The sequence below is a fragment of the Vicugna pacos genome, chromosome 9, assembly GCF_048564905.1.
Source record: "Vicugna pacos chromosome 9, VicPac4, whole genome shotgun sequence".
NCBI classification, from domain to species: domain Eukaryota; kingdom Metazoa; phylum Chordata; class Mammalia; order Artiodactyla; family Camelidae; genus Vicugna; species Vicugna pacos.
The window spans coordinates 54,083,425-54,103,057 of record NC_132995.1 but is presented as its reverse complement, the minus strand read 5'-3'; the positions used below and the strand labels follow the sequence as shown (position 1 = coordinate 54,103,057).

The 19,633-nt window shown below is 44.2% G+C and overlaps 1 long non-coding RNA gene and 2 other non-coding genes across 4 annotated transcripts; 1 reads left to right on the top strand and 2 right to left on the bottom strand.

Annotated features, from left to right (window-relative positions):
• Positions 1 to 674: 674 nt before the first annotated feature.
• On the bottom strand, positions 675 to 14,324 carry LOC140698222 (uncharacterized). 2 transcript variants are annotated; one of them, XR_012075853.1, is made up of 3 exons: positions 14,169 to 14,324; positions 12,907 to 13,127; positions 675 to 2,445 (listed from the first exon to the last, which is right to left on the bottom strand). It is a non-coding gene; the product is annotated as an uncharacterized lncRNA (long non-coding RNA). The 2 variants fall into 2 exon arrangements; XR_012075852.1 differs by having other exon boundaries at positions 675 to 2,398.
• Positions 12,528 to 12,686, bottom strand: LOC140698574 (U1 spliceosomal RNA). Its single transcript, XR_012076379.1, has one exon. It is a non-coding gene; the product is annotated as a U1 spliceosomal RNA (small nuclear RNA).
• Positions 14,325 to 14,443: 119 nt separating the features above from the next.
• TRNAQ-CUG (transfer RNA glutamine (anticodon CUG)) lies at positions 14,444 to 14,515 on the top strand. Its single transcript has one exon. It is a non-coding gene; the product is annotated as a tRNA-Gln (tRNA).
• Positions 14,516 to 19,633: the final 5,118 nt, after the last annotated feature.

Here is a 19,633-nt window from a genome sequence, read left to right as displayed (position 1 = left end):
TAATAATAAAATTCAAACAACCCAATCCAGAAATGGGCAGAAGATCTAAACAAGCAATTCTCCAGTGAAGACATACAAATGGCCAATAGGCACATGAAAAAATGCTCAATATCACTCGCTATCAGAGAAATGCAAATCAAAACTACAATGAGGTATCACCTCACACCAGTCAGAATGCCCATCATTCAAAAGTCCACAGTAAATGCTGCAGAGGCTACGGAGAAAAGGGAACCCTCCTACACTGCTGATGGGAATGTAGTTTGGTGCAGCCATTGTGGAAAACAGTATGGAGATTCGTCAAAAGACTAAAAACAGATTTACCATATGATCCAGCAATCCCACTCCTGGGCATATATCCAGAGGGAAACTTAATTCAAAAAGATACATGACGCGGGAGGGTATAGCTCAGTGGCAGCATGCATGCTTAACATGGACGAGTTCTAGCGTTCAATCCCCAGTACCTCTTCTAAGAATAAACAAACAGATAAACCTAATTACCTCCCCCACAAAAAAAGAAAACAAAACAAAAAACAAACAAAAAGGTACACGCACTCCAGTGTTTATAGCAGCAATATTTACAATAGCCAAGACATGGAAGCAATCTAAATGTCCATTGACAGATGACTGGATAAAGAAGTCCTGGTATATTTATACAACGGAATACTACTCAGCCATAAAGAAGAGTAATTATTTTATTTTGCTGTCACTTGCAGCAACATGGATGGACTTGGAGATTGTCATTCTAAATGAAGTAAGCCAGAAAGAGAAAGAAAAATACCATATAATATCACTTACATGTGGAATCTAAAGGAAAAAAAAGAACTTATTTACAAAACAGACACACTCACAGACAGAAAATAAACTTATGGTCACCAGGTGGAGAAGGGGGTGGGAACGGACACACTGGGAGTTTGAGATTTGCAGATACTAACTAACATATATAAAATAGATAAACAAGTTCATACTGTATCTCACAGGGAACTATATTCAATATCTTGCAGTAACCTATGGTGAAAAAGAGTATCAAAATGAATATATGTATGTTCATGCATGACTGAAGCATTATACTTTACACTAGAAATTGACACATTGTAAACTGACTATACTTCAATAAAAATAGACTCTGCTTGCAGAATGGAAGCTGCCCTACTCTAAACCTCCCTTGACCTCATGCCGGACACACACACATACCCCAGCCTCCTCTGTCATCCTCCAGCCTCCTCTATTCCCACAAGAACAAACTCTCATCCCCCAACCCCACACCCACTGATGCCCTGATTCTGGGGAATCTTCCCTTTTTCTCTGGGTCTCCACAGACTTACACACAGATTCCTCACCAGCAGACAAACCCACATCTTGTGGTTCTGGAGACTCCAAATCACAGAAGCCTCCCAGGAGAAGAAGAAATGCAGGCCATGTGGGGTCACAGGGTCATCGTACAGAATATGAATCCAGCTGTCCTAAGTCATGCTAGGATGATATCTGTGAAGATGTCGAACTTGTTCAAAACAAACTCTGGGAAAGATCCTTGGTTCAAGTCATTGTTACATGGAATAAATTATACTATGAAATCCTACGTCAGGTGGTTAAATCCTCATTCTAAAGTCACAAATCAGCCTTAACGAGGGCAAAGCAGGTTTTAAGTGCTAATTACAAGAAATGAACAACGGACAGGCCCAGAAAGGAGAAGCTGCTTGGGCCAATGGCCAGGTAACATCCTGTATTAGTCAGCTTGGGCTGCCATAAAAAAAATACCATAGACTGGGTGGCTTAACCAGCGATCTGTTTTCACACATTCTGGAGGCTGGAGGTCCAAGATCAAGACTGAACTGTCCTGCCAATTCAGCTTCTGGTGAGAGCTCCCTTCCTGGCTTGCAGACAGCCCATGCCTCCCTGTGTCCTCACATGGTCTTTTCCTGAAGCTTATGCTGGAACAGGGTAGGAGCCCAAGCTTCCTGGTACTTTTCCTTGTAAGGACACTAATCCTATCAGATCAGGGCGCAAGTCAATGACTTTATTTAATCTTAATTACTTCCTTAATGGTCCCTTCTGCAAATACAGCCCACTGGGGATTAGGGTTCAAGATATGCATTTTTGGGGGGATGCATACATTCAGTTCATAACACCCTACCCAACCTCCTCCCCTTGTGAAGGTGTCTGCAGCTCTCAGCTCTGGCCCCTGGGAACTTCCCAGGGACTGACTGGGTCCTCAGATTCCTCTCCCAGCAGACTGTCTCCTTCTCTCTTCCCTGATGCAAATGCCTCGACATGGGCACAGCTGTTGGCTGGCTGGCACTCAAAGCAGCGGGCTGGGTGGCTTTCACCTGGCTGGCTTTCGGAAGAGAAGGGCTCCCACTCACTGACAAGCTTGCAGAAATGCGTTCACGGAAGAGAGTGCCTGTGTCAGAAGAATAACTCGTCCTTAATGTGTCCACATCCGAATCCCTGGAATTTGTGAATATGTTACTTGACATGGCAAAAGACACTGCAAGTGTGATTAAATTAAGGATCTTGAGATGGAGAGATTTTCCTGGACAGTCCAATGGAATCACAGGGGTCCAGGCGTATCAGAGAAAGAGGGAGGAAGGAGAGTCAGTGTCACAATAATGTGATGTGAGAATTACTCAATCAGCCATGACTGGCTTTGAAGATGGAAGGTGCTATGAGACAAGAACTTGGGCACACTGCATGTGCTGGAAAAGGCAAAGAAACAGACTCCCCTCCAAGTCTCCAGTGTGACCCTATTGTCACACTGAATTTAACCCAGCAAGATGCATCTCAGCCTTCTGATCCCCAGAACCATAAGCTACCAATGTGTGTTGTTTTAAGCCACAAAGTTCATGGTAATGTGTTACACTAGCAATTGGAAACTCGTAGAGTGAACACTGAGGGACAGAGAGAATTGAAAACCAGTTCTGGTGGCTATTTGTCATCATGGCTTTAAAACGACTACTCTAGTCCCAGAAATGTGAACTTTCAAACATTTCAATTCTCAGTGTAGATAATGTAAATAATACTGAATGATGTACCAACCATCCTCATAAAAAGAGTTGAAATCTTCACCCTGTGCTCAGGGATGAATGTCTAGTACCCTCGGAGGTTGGGTTGTGCACAGGTGTTATGTTTAGGATGCGGTTGCAGGGGTTTCAGTACCTAGTTTATAATGTTCTGCACAAGGCTGGCTGCAGGGTGTCAGGCATAGAAGGCTCTTTGGTCATATCTAGGCCATCTAGTATCCGAACCCCCTTTCCATGGATGAGGAACTTCTCACATTCTGAAACTCGAAGGATCACGTCCTTGCTTTCTTAGTTTTCCTAGGGACTAAGATGTGGGTATCTTACCAAGATCTAGCCCCTCCGCATCACAAAGAACTACTCCAGCTTTTGACATGAGTTGAGAGACTCAAGGAGTAGGCCCTGGGGCAATTCTTTCTGTCCCTTGCAAGAGCAGAATGTCCCCTCCCTCAAGATTCTTAGTTTAACATCAACCAGGTGTAGCAGAAGTCATGGAGCCATTGGTGGTGTCTAGTGTCCAGGGCCAGTAGTGTCACCTGGGCAAAGCTTACGTTTTATTTGGGACATTAGTGAGGCTTAAGGGAGGAGCCAGGATACATAGGAGTGTCTGGGGGGTAGGTGAGTGGGGGGAATGAAAAAAAGAAACCAAAACAAAGCAAAACAAAAAACCAGGTAGCTGAACATCAAAAGATTACTGTTAACTGAAGAAAAACAAGACATCTCAGGTTAATGAATTTAGTGCTCTTCTATATAGGGGAAGTTAGGAGATTCTGGGCCGAATGAAACTATTCCTTTGATGTGCACCTTAACTATCTAGGGCCAGTCTCCTGTTTTCCTCCCTCCTGAATCCCCTCAGGGTGCACCTTTAGGGGTAGCTGCAGAAGCTACTGGCTAGTTGGTCACAACATCCTTTGTTTCCTGATATGGAAGGTGACACCCTTTATCCGCAATATAAGTTGTATATTTGGATACATTGTTTTACAACTTCTACATTACTTTAATATAGAATTCCTTTCTTGATCACCCAGGACTAAAAGTAAGAACTCAAGGAGGTTGGCAAAATCCATCTCCATTTCACCATCAATGGGTGGGCTCCTTAAGTGGGTGGCAATCGGGCAGGTTCTCTGGGAGGGTGGGAGGGGAGATGAGGACCCAGGAGCAGGGCGTGAGTTGGAGGAGAGGAGCTGCCTAAGAGGTCAGGAATGGGGTGGGGCTGATGCAAACCTTGAAGTGCAGTGGTATAATTCCAGGTGATTGCCTGCCATGGGCCATGGAATTCCTCCAGAGGCAAGATCTCCCTGCTGCTTTTGTGCCTCTGTCCCCTCAGTTGCTCCCTCACACCTCTCTCTCTCAACTCTCCCAGGATCTCCACCAAGGTGATCCTAGCTTGCTTATTCCCTTTGGCTTTTACCTGGTGCCCCTGGTCTTTCTGTGCCACCTGGAGGGCTACCCTGACTAGGTGCTCTGCCTTGTAGAGTCCAGAGGCTGAAGGCACAGGCACATGGTTGTGGGGTGATCCCTTACACAAGCTGTGACATCGGAACAGGCTCTAAGGCACCACTTTCAGACATTAGGTTGAGGCACCCCAAAGCTCAGCGTTCACCGCCAAATCACAGGCTGCCTCCACCCTTTCATCTGGGATTGTCACCTTCTTTCCCCAATCCCCTCACCTCCACTATCCCATAACCTTGTTTCAGAACACTACTTTCAATCTCCCCTCCAGCCCCGCTGCAGATGATCCCTGCTCTCTCGTCTAGCCCCAAGCACTATTAATCTGCTTTCTGCCTCCACAACTTTGTCATTCCTGGACATTTCGTGTAAGTCAGTATGTAATGCTTTGTAACTAGCTTCTTTCACTCAGCAGTGTTTCTCAGGTTCATTCATGCTCTAGTTTGAATTGGACTTCTTTCTTTTTTATTACTGAGTAGAATTCCATTGTACAGATATTCCCCATTTTGTGTAACTACATTCACCAGTTGATGTGCTTCTGAGTTGTTTCCAGTTTTTTGCTAGGATGAAAATACTGCTACTCATGTTGCTGAACAATCTTGTGTGGGCCTCTGTTTTCATTTCTCTTGAATACATTTATAGGAGTGGAATTGCTGGGTTTATGGTGAGCTTGTGTTTAACTCTTAAGAAACTGTCAAAGTGGTCTGCGAAGTGGCTGTATCATTTTACATTCCCACCAGCAATATCTGAGGGTTCAGTTTCTCTGCATTCTCACAAACACTTGGTATTGTCTATCCTATTTGAACATAGTCACAGCAGTTGGTGTAAAGTGTTGTTTTAATGTGTATTTCCCTACTGGCCAATGGCACTAAGCACCTTTTTATATGCTGTAAGCGTATCTGTCTTCTTTGGGAAAACGTCTACTCAAGTCTTTGGCTGGTTTGAAAAACTGGGTTGCATCTTTCTATTGAGTTGAAATAGTTCTCTAGGTATTAAGAATCACATTCCTTCATTGCATATTTGATCTGCAAATATTTTCTCCTAGTCTGTGGTTTGTGTTTTCACTTTCTTAGTGGTGTCTTTTGATGTCTGTATTGTCGTTTTGTTGTAGTGTCTTAGAAAACTTTGGGCAACTCAAATGTACAATGATTGTTTTCCTTATGTATCCTCTTGAAGTTTTACTTCAGGTCTTACATTTAGATCTGCGATCCACTTTGAGTTAACTGCTGTGTGTGTTGTGATTTCAAGCAAAGTCTCCTGGGGTGCTTTGTCCTGATAGCTGCAGGAGAACTTCGGGTAAGTTACCTTTAAGGGTTAATCTCCTCCAGGCCAGAACACTGAGAGTTCGCATTTGTGCACCTGTTATCAAGTGCCTAAGTGCCTTGGAAAGGGTGAAATAACTGGCTTCTAGTGGTCATACTCTCTGGGACTGGGAACAAAGTAGCTCCAGGAGCCAAATGAGTCCTACTCAGAGGAGGCCTTGGTTGCAAAACCATAGCAAAGGCTGGAGAGGCTTACACAGAAAGGAGAAAAGGGAACCAGGTGTTCTGGGTTGGGCTTCTACAGGGTCTCCTACTGGGTGGATGGAAAGGAGAACTTGCACCCAGCAGGAACACACTGAGTATGTGCCTGGAGGGGTCGGAGCACAGTTCTCTAGAAGTTTTTGCCAGTGTGAAAGTAGTGTGTGTGTTTCACCTTGTCCATTCTAAGGTGTGTGGTTGGGGAATCTGGAGGTACTCCCCCTAAGGAAAGCACAGGGGAACTGCCTAGGGTCCTGCCAGATCAAGAGCCATTCTGGGCTCTGTCAGAATTCTATGTGTGGCCTTACATTTCTTGAGCTCGACCTGGAGACTCTACACTTTGAAGATCTCTGGGTTTCCTGTGTGTGCTAAAGGTACACTAGCAGACAACAGCTGACACGCTGAGCACCTAACTACATAAAGAAACATAATATTATGTATATACACCACATTACTTATGATGACTGCAGTGGTCTCACTGAAAATGTGGATGGCTGATTGAAACGTCTGCTTTTCAACACAGGTAATGGGAACAAAAGTGGAAAGTATAAGTTAACAGTTTAAATTATTGTGTCCTCAGAAAGAATTTGCTGGCAACTGAATTGTAGACTCCACCCAAAAATTTCCTATGTTCTGCAGGTAATTTTTGGGAGGGGGAGGGTGCTTAAGGGAAAATGCAATTCTACAACTCAGTATAACATAACATAACTAACTTAATATCTTTCACATTTCACACACTTTTCCTTTCATTTTTTCTGTCCCTACATGCCATGCTGAAGTCTAAACATGTTTGTACCGAGGAGGCTGATAACAATACAAGACAGACAAAATCCGTACCATTACATTTGGAAGTGCATATTCCTAATGGTCCTGTAGGCTGGTTGATACCAGCATGTAGCCAAATTGTAGCTAACTCTGAACGCAGCTTCATGATAATCATGTGTAAGCTTCTGCTGGTCCCACCTCTAGGTTAAGCAGTACTTCTGAGCTGGCTCCATCCCTGGAGGAAGGATGTAAGTCAACCAGGATATAAATGGACATGGGAGGAAAGCAGAGTCTAAAGAAGGCACAGTCATAAGTGGTAGTGATGCCAGAGAGCACTGGGATCATGCAGTACTAAGAATAACATGCTTAGCTATCCTCCTGAAATCTGGCACCAACCAACGGGCAATGCGGAGAGAAACCATTGTACCTTTTCTCAGAGAAAGAAAATTGAATTCCTGCTGATTTACAAGCTATGCCTAAAATCTCCACCTAGACAATATGGGGACAGAAGAGAAACTGTTCCTTCTAGTTGCTATTATTTCCCTTCAGTGGGGGATGGTGTGGAGGGTAAGAAAAGTATCCCAGTCAGTTTGCCCTGTAAACATCTGGTGAAGAACCTCCTGGCAAATACACTAATGGTAGTTACTATTGGGAGAGTCCTTCCATATGGAATGTCAGTAGGATGTATCTGGTCTGTGTTGGACTATTTAAGGGGTCAAACCGAGAATGTGTGCACTTAAGTGGCCTTGTTTCCTGGAGACTGTCACATCAATTAAGTAAGGATCAGTCTAGGAGGTGACCCACAGAAGCTCCATTTTGTGTAAGTGATGACCTCATACATCACGCAGAGACCATATATGCTCAATTTGGGCCAGAGCATTTCCCAGTGTGGGAAGAAGGTTCTTGCAATTAACTAGTGCTGGTGATCTCAGATTCTTTGTGTCTTTGCTTATCCTTCACAATTAAGTCTATACTTGAAAATGTGAGTAAACCTCAATAGCGGGCAAGAGATATGATTTTTATGTTTTTCATGTTATCTCCATTTCAGGTAGATGTGGTCCTATGCAATTCACTGATCGTTTTTTAAAAAAATCACTGTTTTAACTTTTGAAAAAGTCACTGTTGGCCAAAGTCAAACCAGGCTAATCAATGTACAAAGTTATTGACAGATCATGAATTAAATACTTCATGGCCTTTGTAACCAAATATTTTGCTAAAGTGCCTTCCCAAATCATTGATTGTTCTTTTGCAGGTACCCATTGGCAACTCCGAAAGCCCAAAGCCATATTTCCCTGATACCCTGGGGTCACTGTCATCAAACTTCAGTCACTTGAACCTACAAATGGAAGGTCTCTGCATTATTACATGATCTTAGAGGCAGAGACATATGTACATCTTATTTAAGTGCATGAAGAGACTCCTGTTTCTCTGTGGACCAGTGGAGTTGAGCAGCACTCTTTGTACCCAATAAATCACCTCAGACTTTTTTTCTCAAAAAGTTCTGATTTTTCTATTCATATTAACAGTTTAACACAGAAAATATGCTACTTTGAGTCCTACTGCAAAAATGATTTCCTTTGTGCAGGTAACTAAAAAATAAATCATCACTCTGGAAACTATCTTTTCCCCACTGAGCAAGATCTAGCTAGGAGTTTGGAGGCTTTTAATAACTTCTTTGGTACTTAATTGCTTAATATATGGCATGTGGGGTTAAGGCTGTTTTTAATAGCACTTCAAAAAATTCATGCAATATGACTTTAGGCAACTTCCTTAACTTTGATTAGGTTTCAGTCACCTCAGCTTCAAAAGAATTTGGACAACTATCTTTTTCTATCACAATGTACTTTCCACAGCTTCCTCCCTCAGCAATATCGTCCCACAGTTTGTATGGGGGTTGTGATGGAGGTGGGGCCCCAACTTGGAAAAGTAATCTGCTCACTCCTTCCTTCACTTAGTCATGAATGCTCAGTGGAACACTTAAAGGTTGTGGCCATTGTTACCCTTGTGGAATCACCAGCCTAGCCAATCCCAGCAGAGTTATAGAGACACACATATCTGGGAAACCTCCCACGTTTCAGGCTCGCAAACCATGGGTGGGTTAGAAGATGACTCTTTTTCCCTGGGTAATCCTTAAGCTCATTCATCTGTTACTTGAACAGCTGGTGGTTCGAGCCCAATAATGATACTCTTTTTTCACTGATCCTAGGTCTTTTAAAGCTGTGTTTGTCCTGAACAATCTCTCTCAACAACCTTCTCTCTGATTCTTATCCTCAATCTCTCTCTTTCAATCAGTTGTGGAAAAATCCTGCCTGAACTCCTAAGGTTCATATTAGTTACTGAAGGGTTTGGTAGAAAGAATAGTTTTTTAAGGGTAAAAGAGACATTTCTCCGGCACCTGAAATAGTGTCATTCACTTCACAAAGACAGATAAAATTCTATTCAACCTTTCCTGGAGCTCTGAGCCCAGAAACCAGGACATCACAAGAAGTGTAAGGGTGGTGGGTTCATTAGAGGAAGTGGCCAATGCTGCCTAGGGATTACCTCAGTGTTTGCCCTGATCCCCGCTTCTCTTTTTGCCAGCAGCTGGTGACATCTCCTGGCCCAACCACCCTGGTTCTCAGCCAGATTTCAGCCTCTCAGGATACACCTAACACCTGGGTTCCATGTTGGCGCAGAATACTCAATATTGCTGACACCTGTCACTACTGTCTATGTCCTGGCCGGAAGGAGAAATAAAGAGCCAACTTATGTAAGTTTTATAGTTTCATCCTTGTCATAATGATCAGGGATATGTCTTCCTTCTGAAAAGGTAAATGCCTTCCAGAATTCAAATTCTCTCCCCACCTCAAAAATAATTTAAATATTGGTCGTATTTCAAGAATTATACAACTTGGTATTTTACCCCAGAATTTTAGGTACAAGAACTAAAGTAAAAAATGATTAAAGCAACCTCCAAGTTTGCAGTGAGAATGTGGTGGGGTCTGGCAGTAAAACCCTGGCTTTCTGACAGTCAAGTGGTTGGTATGTTCTTTGTTCTCTTAAAAACAGTAACCTAACATGCCTAGTTTTACTCCTCTATCCTATCACATTCTATAAAACATAACATCTCTGCTCATCTAGATAACTTGGATTCTAAGTTAGTTCAGCTCCATAAATGCATTTCTGGAGCCACTATGGCTGAAACATTGGCTAATTCCACTGGGATACAGAGTGAGGGTACATATTCCTTATGGAAGAGAGTTTAAAGATGACTGTTCCCAGCTCAGCCTGGGTAACTGTAGACAGAATGAGAACAGCAGGAACCAAAGGGCCCAACCTGGTAGAAGGGGAGACAAGGATAAGGAGCAATGACTCAGTGTCCTCAACTCAGTGAGGTCCACCAGGCTACTTTCCAGTTTCCGTTTCCCTGCCCTGGTTGGAATCTGTCTCCAGGTGGCAAACTGGAGCCATTGTAGGGTTCACTCATTTGTTCTTAATTTCTCAGGGATCACTCACTAACCTTTATTGCCTCATGCCTAGTCTCTTGAAAAGCTTTGCTTCCTATATTTTGTGCAGTTTGTTGTTGTTGTTTTGCTTTATTATTTCAGGCAGGAGAAGAAACTCACTTTCTATTACTCTGCATTCACATGGCACCCTTCTTTAAAAATCAAACTTGGAAAATGTCTAGCAAGATTCTGAAAAGAGACCTTCAGAGAATAAATAACCCAGCCACAACCCGGGTGAAACTGTGAACTGTATTTTAAGGGAAACCCTTAAAACTTGACTGGTAAGAGGTTAATATCCAAAATATATAAACAGGTTATACAAAAAAACCAAACAACCTAATAGAAAAAAATGAGCAAAGACCTGAATAGACATTTTTCCAAACAGGACATGCAGAAGGCCAACAGTCACGTGAAAAGATGTTCACACCACTAATCATCAGGGAAATCCAATTCCAAACCACAATGAGATATCATCTCACAACTGTCAAAATGGAATCCTCAAAAAGAACACGAACAACAAATATTGGTGAGGATGTGGAGAAAAGGAAACCTTTGTACGCTGGTGGGGAGAATATAAATTGGTACAGCCACTGTGGAAAACAATATGGAGATTTCTCAAAAACCTGAAAATACAATTACCGTAAGACCCATCAATTCTACTCCTGGGTATACACAAAAACCCGATACTACTAACTCAAAATGATACATGTACCTCAGTGTTCATAGTAGTGTTATTTACAATTGCCAAGATATGGATGCAACCTAAGTGTCCATCAAGAGATGAATGGATGAAGAAGATGTGGTGTATATATATATATATATATACACACACACACACACACACACACACACTGGAATACTACTCACCTATAAGAAAGAATGAAAATTTGCAATTTGCGACAACATGGATGGACTTGGATTTGGAGGGTATTTTGCAAAGTAAAATAAGTCAGACAGAGAAAACTAAATACTGTGTGCTATCACCTATAGGTGGAATCTAAAAAATACAACAAAACACTGAATATAACAAAAAAGAAACAGACTCATAGATATAGACAATAAACCAGTGGTTACCACTAAGGAGAGGGAAGGGAGGAGGGCAAGACGGGGTAGGGGATTAAGAAGTACAAACTATTATGTGTAAAATAAGCTAAAAGGGCATATTGTATAACACAGGGAATATACCCAACATTTTATAACTAAAAATGAGGAATAAGATTTAAATTGTGAATCATTGTATTGTACATGTAACTTTTATAATACTGTACATCAACTATGCTTCAATAAAAAAGTAAACAAACAAACAAACAAACAAACCTTGTATTTTAAAAGCAATGTAGCTCTTCCAAAGACTTTTTGCTTAACTCTATGTTGGGGAGTGCAGAAGCCAGATAACTCCTTGCCCAAAGGCTGAGGGGATGTTCCTTTGAGCTATGTAATGAAAACCCAGTCCTTCGTGACTAGATCTGCCTCTTTAAAAGCAAGTCAGCCTTGAGTATTTCTATTCTCCAAAAGGTCCTTCAAAATAAAGATGGACATAACTACAAAGCTGCCCAATGGAAAGCCCTGGCTTTCATGGGGTATCTCTTAGGAAACATTGGTCCTAGGCTGAGTTATGTTACCAAGGGAGCCAGGGAGAAAAAGTGCATCTTTCAAATCCATGCGCTACAACCCAGGCACTGATGGGGGGCAAAGATTCCCAGAGTCTCTCTCAGGAACTTCACTGTGTTGTTCCAAAGAGAACCCAGAAAATACCACTCACAAGCTCTTTCTCCTCTCATTGGTAGAAAATGTTCCCGTGTCTCACCATGCAGGGGACACAGTGCTGGATACTACTCTTTGTGAGTTGGGGCTATTGCCATGGACATTATAAAAGAGAAAAGAAATTAGGGAAAGCCAGGTAGGCTATCAGAAACACCTGTCCTGCCCTGGCTGGGAGAGGCAGTCATCTGACCACATAGGTCTCCCTGAGTTCAGGATCTCTGGTAGTGTTTCTGTAGTAAAGAAGTAAGCTGGTCCACTCTTCTTCCAGCAAAACATGGGGAGTGGAACTGACTGCCCTGAAATAAAGTGTTCTTGGTGTCCTAGCACCCTAATTCTCACAAACCTTGATGGTTGTCAATTCACAGTCTGGCACCTGAAAGGAATACAGCATTTTCTCCCCTACAGCAACTTGCAACGGAAGCAGGAAAATCTACCCTCCGGGAAAATTGGTCTAGTAAATGCCCCCCGCCCCGAGTCTTCTGAAACTACACAATATGTTCAAACAGTCTATGTTTTTAACCATTAATTCTCAGGGGAGAACTCAAACACAGTCCCCTACTACCACAAATTGGGTATGTGAGTCTCCCACATTTGGGGAAATCGCAGGGTTCAGCACATCCACATTGCAATGGATAAGCCTAGCTTTGGAAAACCAGCTTGGTGATCATGCTATCCACCTGCCCTTGTACCAGACTGATGCAAGATACTTAACAATAGAAGAAATTGTGTGAGGGAGAAGAGCACGAGAGAGGACTCTGTACTTTCTGCTCAATTTATCTGTAATCTAAAATTGTTCTAAAAAGTAACATCCTTCATTAAAAAAAAAAAATTGAAAGACTCAAGCTCAAATCAAAGTGTTGGTGGCATTCTGTAATTGCTGGTTAATACTGAGGGTTGAGGTGCACCAACCTGGAATCTGGTATGTTGGTGATTTCCATGCCCTTCCTTCAGCCTCCATCAGCATGGCAGGTCCTGTGGAATCCACAGGTCCCATCAGGTAGGTCAAGGTGTGGTTGGGGCTCCAGATGGTGAAGAGAGACCAGCGGTATCTGCTGAGACTTGGAGAATCCGTCGCGCTGGGCGGAACTCCCTCAATACCCAGGAGGACTGAGCTTCCACAGCCACCGAACCTGCCACCACAGAGCAAAGCTACTGAGGACAAGAACCGAGAGCCACAGGAGGAGGTCGCTGCCTGAAGCATAAAAGCAGCTCAGGAGGGAGGCTTGGTAAATTGGGAGACCCAGAAACAGGAAAATGACTGGAAGTTAAGACTAGAACGTTCCGTGCTGGGCTGGAAGCACAGGTCTTCCAATTAGCAGTCATGGGCTCCTGCTGCGCTCAGAGCAGGATTATAACACCTTATGCTGTTGCCACGTGGAGGGAACCTGCTCCCCAAACACTCCCTCGTCGGCTGAAAGCTCATTCAGACCCACCTGCGATGGACACCCGGGTCTTGACTGGGGCATGTTGGGGCCCCGACACAAGCGAGCGGCACTTGACGCCACATCGCGGGGCCCAGGGCCGTGGCCGCCTGCTCCCCGCTGCCCCGGAGCCCCCTCACGTGACGACCCCGCCTCTCGGGCTGAAGTCCCTTAAGAGCCACCTTCCCTGCGCTCACCCGGCCCGCCGCACCCTCCGCGGAAAGGGAGGCTGTGAAAGGCTATCCAAACAGGCCGCTCTTGGAAACTCAAACTGGCAGCTCAAGCCCTTAAACGTCCCGAGCACAGAAACTTCTAGGGGTCCCCGGGAACCGCACGGAGCTCCCCACCCGGGATCGAGCGGCGCCTTCAGTCTTGGGGACGCGGGAGGCCGAGGAGGGGTGACCTGGAAAACTGAAGAGGAGAAAAGCGAGGGAGGAAACAGCCCAGAAGAAACACTGTCACCTGCTCCCCCCGACGCCCCACCCACCTCAGGGCGGGAGCGGCGAGCTTCTGGCGGGGCTCCGCGTAGGGGCCTCTGGGGTTCCAACACGACCCCCAACAGACAGAGGACTCTATCTCCTATAGAAGCGGCGGGGCTTGTACCCTTTCCACCTCGGGTCCCAGGGCAGGGCAATCCCAGGAAGCCCCAAGGCTGTTCTGAGGGTCCTCAGAGCTCCCAAGGCGGCGGGAGGAGATACAAGAGGAAAGGAACACTTTTTGTTTATTGTTTTTCCCTGGCGGGAGCCTTACCTCAGGGAATAAAACTCTAGAAATCCCGGCAGAGCAGGTGGATTTGGCGGAAGATTTAAAAGCCCTGCCTGTGGATCATCCCCGAGTGGATGCCGTCTCAGCCACGACGTCGAACCTACGGGAACGCGCCGAGGGAAGGCGAGTGAGGCGCCTCCTGGCGTCGCGGAGGAAGCGGGCTCGGGGCGGGGCGAGCGAGCGCCGGGCAGGAGGCGGGTCCTGCGCCCGCGGGGCTGCGCGCCGCCTGGCTCAGCGGGGGAGGGGGCGGGCCGGCCTGCGGTTCCATGGTGTAATGGTGAGCACTCTGGACTCTGAATCCAGCGATCCGAGTTCGAGTCTCGGTGGAACCTTACTTTTAGGCCCGGCCCAACAGTGTTTTATCACGCAGCCCCAACTCCGCTGCTGCCGGAAAGCGAACTGGCGCCTCAGGTAAGCGCTGAGTGGACGTGCTGTCCCGCTCCCGCCTCCCCCTTTGTGCCGCTCTCGGTATACGAGCTCCCCGAGCCAGCGAGCCACTGCCTCCCACCGCCGCCTGAAAGCCGCGTCCCCCGCGTTTTGCCGCCTCCTCCTGAGAAGTAGGGGTGCCGGAAACGGGCTTTTCAGGGTGGCTGCATCCTGGCAGCGGGCAGGTGGGGGAACCCAGCCCGGGGTGTCCCCGCTGCACCCGCGCGACTGTGCCCGTCGCGGACATAGGAGGCCCCGGCCCGGCCACTAAGGGCGAAGAGACACAGCCAGTGCCACCCCCTCGTCGGGTCACCCTGGGTTTCAGGGGTAAAGGGCAGAGGCTGCGCCTTCTGAACACTGCACGGTGAGCTGCTACACACCACACGTCCTGTAACAGCGCCATCGTCCGTCCCTGTGAATAAATGGTCGGTGTGAGGGCTGTGATCTCGCGGATCCGCCACGAGGAGGCCTGTGTCTCAGTTTTCGGCTTCACGGTTGCAGACCTGAATTGGAAGTTCTGGGTTTCTTTCAGATGCCGTATTTCATTCCAAATTTTCTTTGATTTCTTCTGGCTTATTCCGATTTTCTTCAGAATTTCTTAGTCCTACGTCCTCATTGGATATGAAAAGCTGCAGTTAAGCTAAAATTTAAAACTTCACTCCTGAAATCTCCTTTCATCCCAAGCCCAGCCAGAAAGAGAACAGGCCTTGGGTTTTAGAGTCTGTGGAGATCAGGGTTCCCTGACCCATCTCTCCCCGGGCATTTGAGACACTTGCAGATCTTATACTCAAGGGTAGACCATACTTGATCACACCTTCCTTGCTTAGATTTGAGTTGGAAACCACATTTCTTTTTTTCTTTTTTATGATTCCAAAAGTAAGTCAAATTTTGTTCTGTTTTTATAATTCACGTATAGTCAGTTTACAATGTTGTGTTGATTTCTGGTGTATAGCCTAAAGTTTCAGTCATACATATAAACAGGTATATTCGTTTTCAAATTCTTTTTCATTATAGCTTAATATAAGATATGGAATATAGTTCCCTATAACTTATTTGCTTACTTTATATATAGTAGTTAATATTTGCAATTGCAAACTCCCAATTTATTCCTTCCAACCCCCACTGAATAAAATTGGAAGTATCACCCCTAGCCATTGAAAATGAGCCGGTGCACCCCTTTTGTGGAACTGCAATGTGGATAAGAACTATACCAAGAGACTAACACTAAAACACAGTAATTTATGTGTACCCAATGACAGTAACCAAACCAGAAACTGCTTTCCTCCATTGTGGCATTAGCAAAATCTTTGCTATATCTTTAATCTTTTGTCCATATACTATGGGGAAATGCAATGAGGCTTTCTAGGATATTGTATTTCTACTACTGAAAGAGTCCTTAAAACAAAAAATGATTGCTTTCAGACACAGAAGTTTCAATATTAAGCCTGTAGTTCTGAATTTGAATTGTAATGTTGGTGACTGTAGGTGAATACATGAACACACACACTATGAATACATATTTCCTAGCTCTGTCCACTGGGAAGGCCTAAATAAACCAATTCCAATGAGTATCTCTGGGATATTCAGTTTGTTCTGTGAATGCTCTGTTTGACATAAAGACATCAGAGTCTTATAGAAAGGACTGAGTCCAGGTCAGGGGCAGTAAATATTTAAGATGAAACAGAAACAGCTTGTCCCAGTGACATCATGAAAGGTCTCAAAGACTATTAGAATCTTAGCAAAGGGACGCAGGGGTCAGGGTAAGTTCACCTTCACTGCTGAAAGAGTGGACAGTTGGACTATCAGGAAGGACTCTATAGCAATGCATTGAAAGACTTCAGTGTGATTGAAACCTTGATTTCATATGAGCACAGGAAAACAAAGAAAGAAAAAGCAAAGAAACTAATTGGTGACCACACACAATGTTGAGGAATTAGCTCATTAAGCTGCAGGCTGTCCCACTAAGTGTACAGACTTTACGATTTCGGGGAAGTTTCTCACTATACAAGTGTCCAGGTAAGTAACTCGTGATGATGGAATAGCACCATTTTGCTCCACACAATCAGTTAATGGATCAAAGGGCTGCTAATATCCTTAGAAGAATCAAAAAGGACATGTTATGCCTCCTGATCAGAGAGCACACACCCCTTTTGAGGTGATCTTGCCAACAGGTGAAACATGAACCTGGTAAGTCTCTATATCTCCCAGGACCATCACAGTGGCGACTAGACCCATGGGGCTACTGGATATTTAGAATATGGCTGGCAGGACTGAGGAACTGGATTTTAATTCTACTTAATTGGAATTCACTTAAATGTAAATTTTAAAACAGAGTATGTAAAAATTTTCCTACTCAATACAATTTTAATACTTTAGAATTACTGTTCTTTTAATATGCAGCAATAGATACTCAAGTATCTTATGTATAAGATTGTTTCTCAATTATGGTGTACTTCTTGGTTTTCAGTGTAGCTACTAGAAAAAGTTTAAATACATATGTGGCGTGTACCTTCTTTCTATTAGGACAATGCTGCTCTGGATGTATACCCAGGGCCTAAACTCACGCTGTGGGCTACTAGAGAAAAACACGGCTGTAATTTCAGTAAATAAATTGCAAACATAGGAGAGCAAGAGATCAAGGAACACAGCGGGAGCAGGAGCAGCAAGAGAGAGAGAAGGAAAGAAGGAGGGAGGGAGCGAGGACCTCAGGAGAAACGTATATGCAGGGACTTAACACATATCTTACTGATTACACTTTGTGGATTTGTTTTTGGAACCCCCAAAAAGAAACTAACTTAAAAACAACCATGGGAGCTTTGAACACTGTCTATTTTATGATATTCAAAAGTTTGAGTCCATTTACCAACAGCAGTAATACTATGATACAAATTTCAGAAAGAGTCCTCACGGAGGGGAACACAGTGCTGTAATTCCAGATGAAGTGTGAGGTCTGACATTTACTTCAATAATACAGGAAAAGGTAAGTAGGTGGGATTGTAGTGAAATAAGTTCCACCAGTACTTGATAATTGTGGAAGATGGCTTACAAAGATGGGGATGTTCTGTTCTTTCTAATTCTTTTATGTTGTATTTTTCTGTTATTTCTGCTGTTGTTGTTTGATGTCCTGTCAATTTTTGTGTCCTATTGAAATTCTGCATTTGAAATTGAATGATGAGAGATAACAAGTCCACCACGATGATGGGAGCTGAATGCCTCAACACCGATTTCAGAGGGCTAGGGATTAAGCTAGAGTCAATGACACCATGCAGAACACTTCCCCTGAAGAACCAGGGGCCACAGAACACTGGACTCCTGGTGGTTTGTATTTAGCCAGGGCTTGGGGCTACACACCAGTAGAGGGAGCAGCCAAGACTGTACACACAGAGGAGAGGACAGCAGGGAGGGAATCCTAAGGAGGGAACGCAGGAAAAATTACCTACAAATGAGCATGGGGACAAACTCACAGCATGCCTGAGACCTGGTGGACTACAGCTCTGACGACTGGGGAGTTGCCAGGAAGGGGTTGGGCAGTGCAGAGGACCAGAGGGTGACAGTCTTCAGGAGGCACAATTGTGGGGGCCACGGTGAGACCTGGATGAAGGTAATGTCCTTTGCATGCTTGTAGTGAAGAGAAAGAATGAAGCAACCAGTAGAAATTCAAGGTCCAACTGGAAGAAAATAGAATCTCAGAACCAGGAGACACACCATGCCTTTCCTCAAAAGCTATCATCTGCTAAAGTAATTGCACAAGACAAAGAGATCTAGACAAAACAAACTGACTAAGCTGCTTAAAGATTCATCAGATCCCACCTACAACTGCTGTGTCTCACACAGGTCAATCCTACTCTGGTGGAAATGAAAATCACAGAGCAGACATTTCTTCTAAGTTGACATTAGAGAAAAACAAAAATAGAGTTAGAGATTTCAGCTCATGAAAAGACTTCTCTCAAAATCAAACAAAAACAAGAAAAATATGAAACAGGAACTATTTCTAAAATAAATATTCTAAACTAAACCTATTTTAGATCCAGATACACACACACACACACACACACACACACACACACACACACACACACACTCAGACTCACACGGACAAGAAAGGGAACCCAGAACACAAACTAGACACGATAAGGAAACGAGAATTGGCAGTAATTAGGGAAAAACTGAAGTAAAGAAAAATCTCTGAAAAACAGGCTCAATGAAAATGTATAAAGAATTTTACATGCCTACAATCATAGGGCACATTGAATTCAAAAATGAAAGCTTTGAACAGAAAGGGAATGGATCAAAGATACTGGGAAGGGGTCAGAGAGAAAGTCATAGATATCTGGGAGAAATAGACTGGCATGTTCAACTTTAACACCCATCCTATTAGGGCTGAATGATTTGTTTTTTAAAGAAAAAAATTCCTGTGAAGCTCCAGACCTCCCTTGGCACCGAGTAGGAGAAAATCAGATTACATTCCACGTCTCAACACATCTACCGAGGAGGACAATGTTTTCTAAAAACTCAACGCAAGTCATTGTGGGCACGTCCTTCATATTCAGCCAAGCTGTCCATGTATCAAAGCAAGAGAAAATGAGTAGATAATACGCAAAAGTTAAGGAGCCCACATTTCCACCATTAGAAATCCTGAAGAATGAACGCTACATGTCAAGAAGTGACCGAGGAAAGTCTGACTTTTGAACACCTGGTCACCACTGAATAGATATAATTATAGATTTAAGCTGGGGTCTCATGTGCAATGCTTTCAGGGCAGCCTGGTTGGGGCCTGGGACCTCTGAGAGAAGGCCACTGACGCTCCTGAGGTGGGGCAGCCCTCCTGTGCAGGTAGGGATCCCTAAAGTCCTCCATGGGCTCTTCCTCCAGCTCTTGTCCATACCCTACTTTTTTCTGAAGTTAACACAAAATGGGGAGGGGGCGGGGACAAGGTGGGAAAAAATAGTATGTAAAGGGTACACATTGGACTAGGTTGAAAGAATACTAGAATATTATAAGAAGTGGTAGGTAAAGACAGAAGG